The 12457-nt window shown below is 40.2% G+C and overlaps 1 long non-coding RNA gene across 1 annotated transcript; it reads right to left on the bottom strand.

The window, feature by feature from the left end:
* Positions 1–10720: 10720 nt before the first annotated feature.
* On the bottom strand, positions 10721–11881 carry LOC106007412. The gene is made up of 3 exons (XR_001182135.2): positions 11680–11881; positions 11196–11352; positions 10721–11005 (listed from the first exon to the last, which is right to left on the bottom strand). It is a non-coding gene; the product is annotated as an uncharacterized LOC106007412 (long non-coding RNA).
* Between the last annotated feature and the right edge of the window lie 576 nt (positions 11882–12457).

Genomic DNA, 12457 nt, shown 5'->3' on the forward strand with positions numbered 1-12457 from the left:
TGGAACTTGAGAGAGTTTCAGACACGAAGGTTTTGTGTCCTCGGGGAGGCATTACCCTCCTAGCACCAAAGGGTAGGAATATGCAGAGTAGTATGACCTGTCCAGGAAGCTCACCCAAGCTTTGGTGTCCAGATTTTTGATCAAGGCTTCATTACATAGGTCTGATTGGTTGAATTATTACCCACGTGGTTTTGACTTCATTTTCCAGCAACACCGCTGCTGTCCACCCCCATTCAAGTCAGGCTGATTTCAAGTGGCCCAAAGCCCCAGCTCTCTAATCACATAGCTGGTCTTTCTGGCAAGAATAGTCCCCACCATGAGTCATCTCATTGGGTAAACTCTCAAGTGTGGCCCATGAATAACAAAGACACTCTTCTTACTCAGGAAATTTCAAGAGTTTAGGGGATAGTTCCCGGGAACTAGAACAAAGGCCAAGTCACTCTTTGGGTAAAGTGAATTCTTCACTAGGCAATGACACTCCTGAAGTCAACCCAACCTTGCACTCCTGGAATAATTTAACATGGTATTTTTAAAACATGGCTGGATCTATTTTGTTAACTTTTTTAAAAAGATTTTTTAAGTTTACATGACAGAGAGAGAGCACAAGCACTGGGAGTACAAGAAGGAGAAGCAGGATCCCTGCTGAGCAGGGAGCCTGACGTAGGACTCGTAAGGCAGACACGTAACTGACTGAGCCACCCAGGTACACCTATTTTGCTAATTTTTAAAAGGATTCTGCACCAGTATTTATGAAAGAAATTGAGTTGTAATTTCCATTTCTCTTACTGACCTTGCCTGATTTTATAAATTAAGATTATACTGAGCTCATAGAATGAGTTGGAGAGTGATGTCATTTTTCCTGAATACATGAAGAAGCTTTGTTAGATTGGAATGACTGGTTCCATGAAAATTTGTAGGAACTGATCTGTGAAACCATCTCAGCCTGGTGTTTTGCTTTGGTAGGACTTTTAATACTGTTTCAATTTTTAAAATAATTGTAGGGCTATTCGAACTTTCTATTTCTTCTTGAGTCACTATTGATAAATTGCATTTTTCCAGAAACGTGTCTACTTTATCTGTCAAGTATGTCAGTATAAAACTGTCTATTGATTTCACTTTTTTATTTCTGCTATATATGTAATTAAATACCTTCTGCTGAATTTGTGTTTAAATATTTGTGCCTTTTTTTTCTTAAGCAGTGTCATCAGAAATTAGTCTATTTTGTTAGTCTTTCCAAAGGACCAGCATTTAGCTTTTTCAGTTCTTTCCAGTGTATGGCATTCCCCACTGACCTCATTCACTGATGCCTGTTCTTTTTTGTTATCCTCTCTCTTCTGTTTCTTTGGATGGATGTTGTGGGTTTTTTTCTTTATGTTTTTAGTTGGAGTTAGCTCATTAATTTGGAGCCTTTGTTCTTTGTAAAATCAAGTATTTAGGACAATGTGTTTCCCTCTGAGCGCCGCTTTCACTGTAACACACAAGTACATGTTTTTCATTATTGTTCTACTAAATATTCTTAAATTTTCATGATTATTTCTTTTTGGAGTCATATATTATTCAGAATTCTATTTTTAAAATTCCAATATATGAAAACTTCCTGTTCTTTATTATTGACTTCTACTTAATTATATTGTATTTAAAGAAGGTAATGGATGTGATACTTATTTTCTGACATTCGTTAAGATGGACTTTATGACCAACTATGTGGCTAATTTTTGTAACCATTTCATGTGTGTTTCAGGAAAATTTTCTGAATATTTTCTGATGTTTACATTCAGGATTTTATATTTTATATTTTAAATATAAATATTCAGGATTTTATATATTAAAATATAAGATACATTTTATATTCAGGATTTTGTGGTGATTTATAGATCACCATTGTTCAAATATATTTATTGAGTGTTTTTTGGTGCTGGACTTAATAGTAATTGAGAGAGAACTGTTGGTAGATTTGTCAATTCCTCCTTATATTTTAAGTTTTTACTTATATGATGTGAAACTTTTTTATTAGGTGCATATACACTTGGAACTCTTATGTCTTCCTGGTGAATTGAAAATTATATCATTATATAGTCACATTTTCTGTCTTAGAATCCATTTTTTGTGCCATTGACATAGTCATGTCTGTTCTCCTTCAGCTATTATTTTCCTGGCATATCTTTTTCCCTCCTTTATTCTCATTATTTTCCATATCTTTTTGCTTTAGGTGTCTCCCAAACAGGACTTTTCCTGGTATAATAGTGTCTTCCCTTTAATAAATAGATTTAATCCAGTTATATTTGGGAGGATTATGAATATTGTGACATAGGTTTCCACAATCTTCGCCAGGCAGCACTGGAGAATACGACTCCCAAGATGACATACCTTTGCCAGTAATCAAAGCCAGTGACTTGACGACTCAGGTACTTCCTCAATGGTAGTTCTATTAAGTTTTGCATCTTGAGAAAATGCTATTTTCTGATTAGGCATAGGGTTAAAACTAAATCTTTGGGAAATTAATGAAACCACATAATTTCTCAAAGCTTTTCTCAGGATAGTCTAAGAGGCAAAAAGACTGCTTACAGGCTTTAGGGCTGGGTAGAACTGGGTTCCTAGTTTTTGCTCTGCCATTTTCTAGCTGTGTGATTCAGGGTATACTCCTTAATCTCTCTGAGTTTTTGTCCTCATCTGGAAATGGAGAATAATCACACCTACCTTCCCAAGATTTTTACCGTGCAAACGGAATTGCTTGGCATATATGTGCTCAGTGAACATTCATGCTCTTTTCTCTTCAAGACCATGACCTTGATGATGTCAAGAACACTTTGTAAATATTACAAATAAGATGTGTCATTGCGATTATTACTTATTAAAATCACCTTGTTTCCTGAACTAGGTGATTCATCTCAACCAAAAGAAAGATTTGTGCCGTTCTGGACAACAAAAACTTTGCAAAACTATGATTGATTGCTTCATTTCATCAGCCTCCTCTTTGCTGGTCATGATGTCAGTCTTCCTTGGCATCAATTTCAGGTAATCACTGAGCTTTCTGAAGCTTTTTGTTTGCATATTTGTTTTCGGGCAGATAGAGTGTGACTTAGGTAATATGATTGCATTCTCAGGAATTCATAGAGATGAAAACACAGATGTGAAATGATGCCAGGACAAGGCCTGAAAGTAGAAAATCACAAGAACCCTCAAGCATTTGAAACCTGCACCTTGGGAGGCACGTAGAAGTGTTCTCTTCTCTGGGCTTTTTGACCCATCCAATGCTGATAAAACAGGTTATCCATCATCTTTCACAGATCTTGTCTCGCCACTTTTGCCTCATTTTTATCATCACCAAATATTTTGAGCATCTGGAGGTGTTAAGGGTTAAATAGTTTTTATGTGATTGGGTCATTTAGCCAGAAGGTATTTGAGTATCATTGTGTTCATGCTCTTCAGCCTTTTGGAGCCTGATATGGAATCTCAAAGGACAGATGAGATGGAGGAAAAGTGAGAACCTGTCAAAAACAAGGCCATACTTGTGGGTTTTCACGCATGTCATGGTGTGGCCACGTTGGAGACATGGGGGTAATCAGGAAAGATTTACTAGTGAGGCCGATAGCGTACAGAATCTCGTACCAGCAATGACTGCCACTTTTTGACTATGTGATCTTGATTGAGTGGCTTCACCTCTCTGTGCTTCTTCTTCTTCTTTTTTTTTTTTTTTTTTAATTTCAGCGTAACAGTATTCATTGTTTTTGCACCACACCCAGTGCTCCATGCAATATGTTCCCTCCCTAATACCCACCACCTGGTTCCCCCAAACTCCCACCCCCCGCCCCTTCAAGACCAGGTTGTTTTGCAGAGTCCATAGCCTCTCATGGTTCACCTCCCCTTCCAATTTCCCACAACTCCCTTCTCCTCTCCATCTCCCTGTGTCCTCCATGTTATTTGTTATGCTCCACAAATAAGTGAAACCATATGATAATTGACTCTCTCTGCTTGACTTATTTCACTCAGCATAATCTCTTCCAGTCCCATCCATGTTGCTACAAAAGTTGGGTATTCATCCTTTCTGATGGAGGCATCATACTCCATAGTGTATATGGACCACATCTTTCTTATCCATTCGTCTGTTGAAGGGCATCTTGGTTCTTTCCACAGTTTGGCGACCGTGGCCATTGCTGCTATAAACATTGGGGAACAGATGTCCCTTCTTTTCACTACATCTGTATCTTTGGGGTAAATACCCAGTAGTGCAATTGCAGGGTCATAGGGAAGTTCTATTTTTATTTTCTTGAGGAATCTCCACACTGTTCTTCAAAGTGGCTGCACCAACTTGCATTCCCACCAACAGTGTAAGAGGGTTCCCCTTTCCCCACATCCTCTCCAACACATGTTGTTTCCTGTCTTGCTAATTTTGGCCATTCTAACTGGTATAAGGTGGTTTCTCAATGTGGTTTTAATTTGAATCTCCCTGATGGCTAGTGATGATGAACATTTTTTCATGTTTCTGATAGCCATTTGTCTGTCTTCATTGGAGAAGTGTCTGTTATATCTTCTGCCCATTTTTGGATATGATTATCTGTTTGCTTTTTAAAAAATTGTGAATAGAGATGATGGTAGCTTCTTTGCAGGGTAGTTGTAAGGATTAAGTCAGTCATATAGATAAAGCTCTTGCTGAAGCCTACAGCTCCTCAACCATCATGCAGGGCATGTAGACCTTACATGGGTGCCAGACCTATTGATTCCAGGCACCTGGCTGCCAGCGTCCCCATCTGTTTACTCCAGTGAAGAGTGTAAGTCTCCATGCCTCTCTGTCTGTCACACAGCCAGTGATGCTAGGGATTTGGGGATTCGGATCAAATGAGCCCCGTTAAACCAGAAGGTGGAGTGTGGCGGAGTGTGGCTGCTCTCTCTACCTTTGCGCATGTTTGACAATTTCCACCTTAAAGTCATTAAACATTTTTTTGGATAATTAAAATCCTTTCTGTGGGGCAAAAATGATAGGGAGGTATGATTAACTCCATTTTTTATATTTGTACAAAATTTTCTAAGCCACACAAAAGGTCTCTGCTCCAGTCAGTCACTTGTTTCTTGTTTTCCTCTTTTCTTTCATTTTGAGAAGAGAGTTCATTAAAAGCAATACGTCATGAGTTCGGGGTCATTCATACCAGTTAATAATAAGAGCAGAGGCAGCAAATACTTACACACTTGTACTTCCTATATGACAGACACACTTAAGCACCACAACCCAATGAGGCAGGGACTCTATTATTCCCATTTTATGGATGAGGAGGCAGAGGCCCAGAAAGTAACTCATTCAAGTTTACACAGAACCAGGATTCAAAACCAGGCTAACTGGCTCCAAAGTCCATGCTCTCTGATGACATAGGGTTGCACCAGAATTGAGCGTTGGCTCTAGTATTTTCCCCAAATCTGCCTTTTGGCTTCGGCAGGGGAGCCAAATGCCTGCCTCCAACCACACCATTTCTAGCATCCTTGACCTTGAGCATGTGATCGCAAAAGCTGCCACCATAACTCACCAGCTTCATGTCAGGAATATAAACAGGAATATAATTCGAATGCCGTGTTAATATTGGTGTATTCCCTTTCAAAATATGGGTGAGTGTTTTAGATGTTCCTTGGAGAAAATATCTTCTACTTGCTCCTTATCTTAAAATTCCATCAGCTGAAGAATCAATGCATAATTGTTATTGTGAGAAAAAGAGGCTGTAGTCTTTGGTGATGTGAGAGATGTTAATTTTGTGTGCAAAAATAATGATTAAGTACACTCAAAAAAATAAAGAAATAGGGAAATAGGTTGACACTTGATGTGAATAGAGAGAGGGTGTTAGCTGGATAACTTTAAGAAGAGCCTTGTGAGGGTCTGTTAAAATGTAAATAATTGTACAAGGCAGAACAAGAGACATCAGATCGTTTTTTAATTCTCACCATGGAATTCCTCAGTGACTTGCATTCGTAACATGAAGCAAAATATTTAAGGGCTGTATTTCATTTATATTAAAATCTACCCCAATGATGAACCTTTCAGGAGAAGTCCCATCTGGGAAGTCTCCACATCCTGTGGGGTGAATTACATGGAACACATCGAGTTCACATGAGAAAAAGTCCCTAAACACATGTATAATATATTAAAGGTACATTATCTTCTCTCCAGACATAGAGAAGCACATTAAAAAGTATGAATAAATGAAGAAGATGTTAGAGAAAAAAGAAACATTATTTGCCTTTCCATCAGCAACTGAAGGTGAGCCCATTGCAAACGAACCTACGAGAGAGACAGCATCAGACTGACACTTCCCACACTGCAATGTTAAGCCTTTAAAATACAACGATCAGATTTTAAAAGTTCTAACTCTTGAGTATTTAAAATAAAATTTCAGATGCTCTGTTGTATCCCAGAAGTTTACTTTATGAGCGTTATTTATGGTAGGTCCAATATTGGTTTTTAATAACTGAAACTTCCAACAGCTGGCCCAGTATGCATGGACCCTCTAGGAGAAAAGATTTCTGTAAACCAGGAGTGAAATTTAATTGTGTCTTAAAAATTATAAAAGTTGGTAGAAAATTACAAGACAGAAGTTATAGAAGAAAATACCATCATTCCCATTTGGAATGGGAATAACTAGGTCCAAGATGGAAAGAGAAAGAACATGGGACCACGGATGAGCACAGACTAAGTAACACTAGCATTATGAACAACAATGACTAGTGTGATTTAGAGGGTACTCATACTACCTGCGTATTACATCAGTCAAACATTTATGAAATGTTATCCCAGTAAGTGTTGACAAAGACATATAGACACTGGACAGGGTGTAGACTGATCATAATTTTTTTTTTTTTTTAGTGAGTAAACAAGCCAGAATTGTATCATTAATAAGACAGCTGACTAAGAGGCATCTTGATTACTTTATCGAGAATGAGAAGGGTTTTTAACGGAAGAACACAAACATAGGACCTCCATTACCTATGGAGGTCTGGAAAGGAGGAAAGACTTTTTAAATAAAATTGTGCTTCATAAGGAAGGTTTGAAAGATTTGAAGCCTCCATAAATTGATTAATCCAAAGATATTTAGTGAATTCAGATCCTTTGTCAGGCACTGTGTTAGGTGCTGAGGGCAGATGTGGACATACCCTTGGGTGAGAAAATGGGGAGGACGCCTGCCTTAGATGTTGGCCCCACAGGCCTTGGGCTCAGGCCTCAGCAATATAGGGGACATGAAAAATTGTACAGGCTACTAAATACAGGGTGGGGGGAGGGGAATGTGAAATAAAAAAGAATGTTTAAATATCTGTGAAATGCAACATTATTAGTTTATAATTTATAGTTTGGAAAAAAAGAAAGAAAAAGAACTCACCACACTGGAGCGGTGCTTGGCTGGCTCGGTCAGCAGACGATGCGACTCTGGATCTCAGGACTGTGAGTTTGAGCCTCACGTTGGGCATAGAGATTACGTAAAAATACAATCTTAAAAAATAAAAAAAAAAACTCATCGCATTGGAATGCAACCCTGTAGGCTGTCTAATTTCTCCTCCATCCAAACTCCCAAGTTTGCATGGTGATTGCTAAGAAAGTCATAGTCAATCATAAATTAGTTATTTGTAGCCTAATAATTTCAAAAACAAAATTATAAAAGTTGCTTCTGATGTTTTGACGGACAGAAGTACAGTTCACGTGGGGCTCTGGCACGTATCTGATAAGGATGTGGACTGGGGTCCCCACTTACAGGAATCCTTAGACCTAAGGGCTTGAAAACAAGTGCTGGAAAGATAAGAGACTTACTTTATTTTCCTGGTTACATAGATATACAATCTAGGCAAACTTCAAAAGATACTAGAGGGTACACAAATGGAAATTTAAGATAATCCCACCCTTAGAGGCAACCACTACCAACATTTTGATTAAAAATGCTTTCCAAAGTTTTTTCCATGCCTCAGTACACAAATAGATTTGTAACAGTTTTTTTGAAATATTATGCACATGCCATTTAATCCACCCATTTACCCAGGCATCCCACAAACTCAATAGATTTTAGTATATTTGTGGAATTGTGCAACCATCACCACCATTAATTTTAGAAATTTATCATCCCTCCCCAAAGCCCCTGTACCCTTTAGCTAATTAACCTTCTGTCTCCCTGGATTTGCCTATTGTGAGCATACCCTATCAACTGAATTAGTTGTCTCCTGTGTCTGGCTTCTTTCACTCTGCGTGTTTCCAAAGCCCACATGTGTTGCATCCTGTATCTGCACTCCATTCCTTCCCATGGTAGATGGTGTCTTATCACTGGGATGGACCACGCTGTACTTACCCATTCATCAATTGCGTATGGATCCTTTTAATTGTTCCCCTTCTGGCTGTTATGAAGAATGCTTCTATGAAGTCTGTGGACACCTTTTTGTCTGGACGTACACTTTTATTTCTCTTGGTTATGTGCCTGGGAGCGGAATTGCTGGGTCATAGTTTACCGCGTTTATCAGCCAGACTGTGTTCAGTCAACAGCTGCACCAGGTTGCATTCCCGCCAGCGAAGGAAGAGAATCCCAGTTCCCCCACATCCTCACCGACACTTCTTACTGTCGACGATAGCCAACCTAGTGAGGGCAAAGTGGCAAATAAGTAGATTTTTTTGAGAAGGAAGAAGTGGAGGAAGATAAGAGAAGAGATCATTCAATATGAATGGTTTGTCTATCATGGTAGATATCCCTCCGCGTCAGCCAGTGCAGTCGTTTTCAGTGCCTACACGGCCTTCCATGGGCAAGAAGTCTGATAATCGTGGCGCTGGCCCCTTCCGTGAGACTGTTTCTGCTCTCAGGTTTTGTAACCGTACACAGCGCTGCAGTGGCCAAGCTCATACCCGTGTGTATCTTTGTGCACTTGTCCCTGGATTTCTCCTGCAGGCTAAAATGTGGACCTTTCTAAGATCTTTGATAAATATTGCCAAATACCTTTACACAAGGATCCTACCAGTGTGTTTTCTACCTCCCCCCATATCATTATCCACAATGGCTCCCATATTTAAAATTTTTAAATGTAATTGTCTAAAAAAAAAAAATCCCATTTTAACTTGACTATCTTTGATCACTAATGTGATAAAACACCTTTGTGTAACCTATCAGCCATGTTTAGAAAACTGGTTAGTCACAGTCTTTGTGACATAGACAGATTTTTTTTTTTCCTATTGGAGAATTCATCTTTTTGTACAGATTTGGAAGACCTCTTTATAATTTAACCTGTGATTTTTTTTTAATGTTTGCAGAGAATATGCTTGTCATCAGTCCTTAGATTTGATTATGGTGTTTTTGTATTCAGAAGTATAAGTATTTATGTATTTGAATCTCAGGATTTTTAAAATTATGGTTTCTTGTTCTGGTATAGAAAGCTTTTCCTCATCCTGGCATTATGGCAATATTTACTTGTGCTTTCGTCAAATGTTACAATATATTTTTAAACATTAACACTTTAGTCATTTACAATTTACTTTGGTATAAGATATGAGGTAGGGATCTAGCTGATTCCTTTTTCTCTTTTTCCAAATCATGAATCTGTTATCTCAAAACTATTAATTAAATAATCTTAAGATAATTTAACATGCTCTCTTTTACCGTATACTCAATTCCCCCATTCACACAGGTCTGTGTCTGAGCTTTTCCTTCACTGTTGTTATTTTAGTTACTGAAGGTTTAAACTAGAGCTTAAAACCTTTGAGGCAAATTCCCTTTTAGTACTACTTTCCCGGAAAATAAAAATAAAAAACATTTTGGCTATTCTTCATACGTTTGTTCCAAACAAATTTTATAATAATTTAGTCCATTTAAAAAAATAAAAAATAAAATGAGAAGTCCTAATGGGACTTTGGATTCCTTGTGCTGTACTAATAGATTAATTTGGGCAAGCAATGTGTTAGTTCAGTCCTGTGCAAGAAATCGGTAGCTTGGTCAAACTGGGAAATCTTGGTGGGATGTATTTGACAAGGCGTGGGATGTGCACTGGGGCTGGTCACTGAGGCCCGTGCCTCCCACTGGCCACACCCAACGGACCCAGAGGGCAAAGGATCAGCAGGATGGGGAAGGAGGGAGGCGGAGCCTCAGGGGCGAAGGGAACAAGACTAGCCTTGCAATATCAGGTCATTTGCATAAAACATATTCAAAGTTGAGAGGAGAAACTTAAAAAAAATTATAAGGGAGATTGCTTTCTCAGGATCTCACAGCTTTATGAAATCCTGATTAGCTTTGGGCTGGGGGCCCTCGCTATGGGCTCTGAGAGCCCTTTTCTATCCCTAATCGTGTCTGCCTTCTTTCCTTGCCTTTAGGCTAAGGCTTTCCTTTGGGTTGCCAAATTTAACAAATGGAAATGCAGGACACCCAGTTAAATGTGAATCTCAGATAAACTCTGCGTGGTTCCTGGGCAGAAGAACATCCTTGCAGTCTTTTATCTGGCAGCCCCGTTGCCCATCCTGGCCTGGGCTCACGAGAGCAGGTACATTGCTCCTCGCCCTAGAACAGAATTCAGCACCTATCAGGCCCACCGTTGAATGGAAGCTTGAAAGCCACTTAGTTGGGTCCCTGGTCATCTGTTTAGATCCAATCAAAAATGGGGTGTGTGTGTATATATATATATTTTTAAGATTTTCTTTATTTATTTTACAGAGATCACAAGTAGTCAGAGAGGCAGGCAGAGGGGGGGGGGAAGCAGGCTCCCCGCTGAGCAGAGAGCCTGATGCGGGGCTCGATCCCAAGACCCTGAGATCATGACCTGAGCCGAAGGCAGAGGCTTAACCACTGAGTCACCCAGGTGCTGCATTCTAATTTTTCTTCGGTGGTCCAGGGAGATGATGGGAGAAGGTGTGTGAGATGCAAGCCATCTCTGCACGAAGCCTGATGCCCCCTGGCCTTGGTGGAGGCACCCTTTTCTGAGCCACAGTGTGACTCCCTGCAGCATCGAACCTTCTCTGCTGGTCACCTGTGTTCTGCTGGATACCTCGGTGCCAGGGGTCCCTGGGGCTGCACTGGTGGGGGAGAGAAGCAGTTAGAAGGGTCTAGAATCATCCCAGATACATTTGCTGGGTTATTTCAGCAGAAAATCAGGGGGAGTCAACATATGGTTAATTCTGGAACGGCCCCTCGCTTATGTCCGTAAAGACTATAACTGTGGATGGCTGGGGTTTCCATGGAAGCCCACTCGGGAGAAGGTTGGACCTGAGTATCTCTGAGATTTCTTCCTCCTGCAAATATCGTCTTTGAGGGGAGATAGCACGGGGCTCGCTCAGCCAGCTGTCTTGAGTTTAGCATCTGATGAGCCAAGTCATCATTTGAACACCCTCCTATGGCCAAGACACTCTTCTTTCCTCCGGATCTGTGAATAGACAGCATATGTTCTAATTTCAAAAAGTAAACAGAGAATCCGGGAATTAAGGAGAAATAAAACACATCACACCTGGACAAACACAATCGAAGCAGATGGTCCCCAGAACAAAGCTCGGTCACGCTATGTTCCTATAGAAAGGCTAAAGCATTGTTCAGAGGGTCATGACGAACCGATGACCGTCTCCCCCGAGAAGTGGACTGGAGGAAATCGGTTAAAATCGCAACAGGAAGTTTACATTATAGTGAAAAATAAATCCACTCACAGGAAGCGGTCCCTGATATTACTGGCTCTGGGAGGACATGCATGTTTTCGTACCTGCTCTCCCAATGACACAGAGAGTCTCACGAGTCCATCCTGTGTGGGCTCAAACCACAGCGCTTTCAAGTTCAGAGAGATCAAAACCTCTTCAAACCCTGTTTATGAACCAGCTTCCCAGATGAAAACTTACATGACGACGGATACCTGAGCCCTTGCCTGAGCAAACTTGGCTCCGGTATCCTGCTCTGTTTGGTGTCACTTCTCGAAAAGCCTCCTTTGGCATTTATTAGGCATGACATCATGCTCTCTTTTATGAACTGAAGTTATGAAATATCAAGAAACAAGGAATTAAATATAGGGGATCGGGGCTGCTGTGAGACGGGTAGCTGGATGACTGGGCTTCTGATGATGACAGAAGGGGGCTCACCCTCCCGGACTTTTCCTTGTTTGGACAGCGACTGGGCCATTAGAGTTGTTTTGGAAGCAGCTAGAAATGGAATCAATTGCTGTTTGTGGCGATACTAAAAAATACATGTTTGGGGCTGGGAAATAAGAAATCTAAGAGGCAGCACCCAATTTGGGAGTGTGTTTTAAACTGGGTTAAGCTTTGGAACATTTATAGAAATAAATCTATGTTCTAAAACCCGTATCATGAGTTTTTAAATGCTTTCAATCAGGAACATGAAAATACAGAGCTGCCCAGAATTGGCCTTTAGTTCTTCCAGGCCAGATTTTGGCAGAACCTTGTGAGAGATCCCAAGGACTATTGTCCCTGACATCGGGGCACCCTGGGGCAGGACCCCAAGCAGCCCTAGGGTCCTGATCTTGTCCTTTA

This window comes from Mustela putorius, unplaced genomic scaffold (assembly GCF_011764305.1).
Source record: "Mustela putorius furo isolate JIRA1106 unplaced genomic scaffold, ASM1176430v1.1 tig00003853_pilon_pilon_pilon, whole genome shotgun sequence".
Lineage (NCBI taxonomy): Eukaryota > Metazoa > Chordata > Mammalia > Carnivora > Mustelidae > Mustela > Mustela putorius.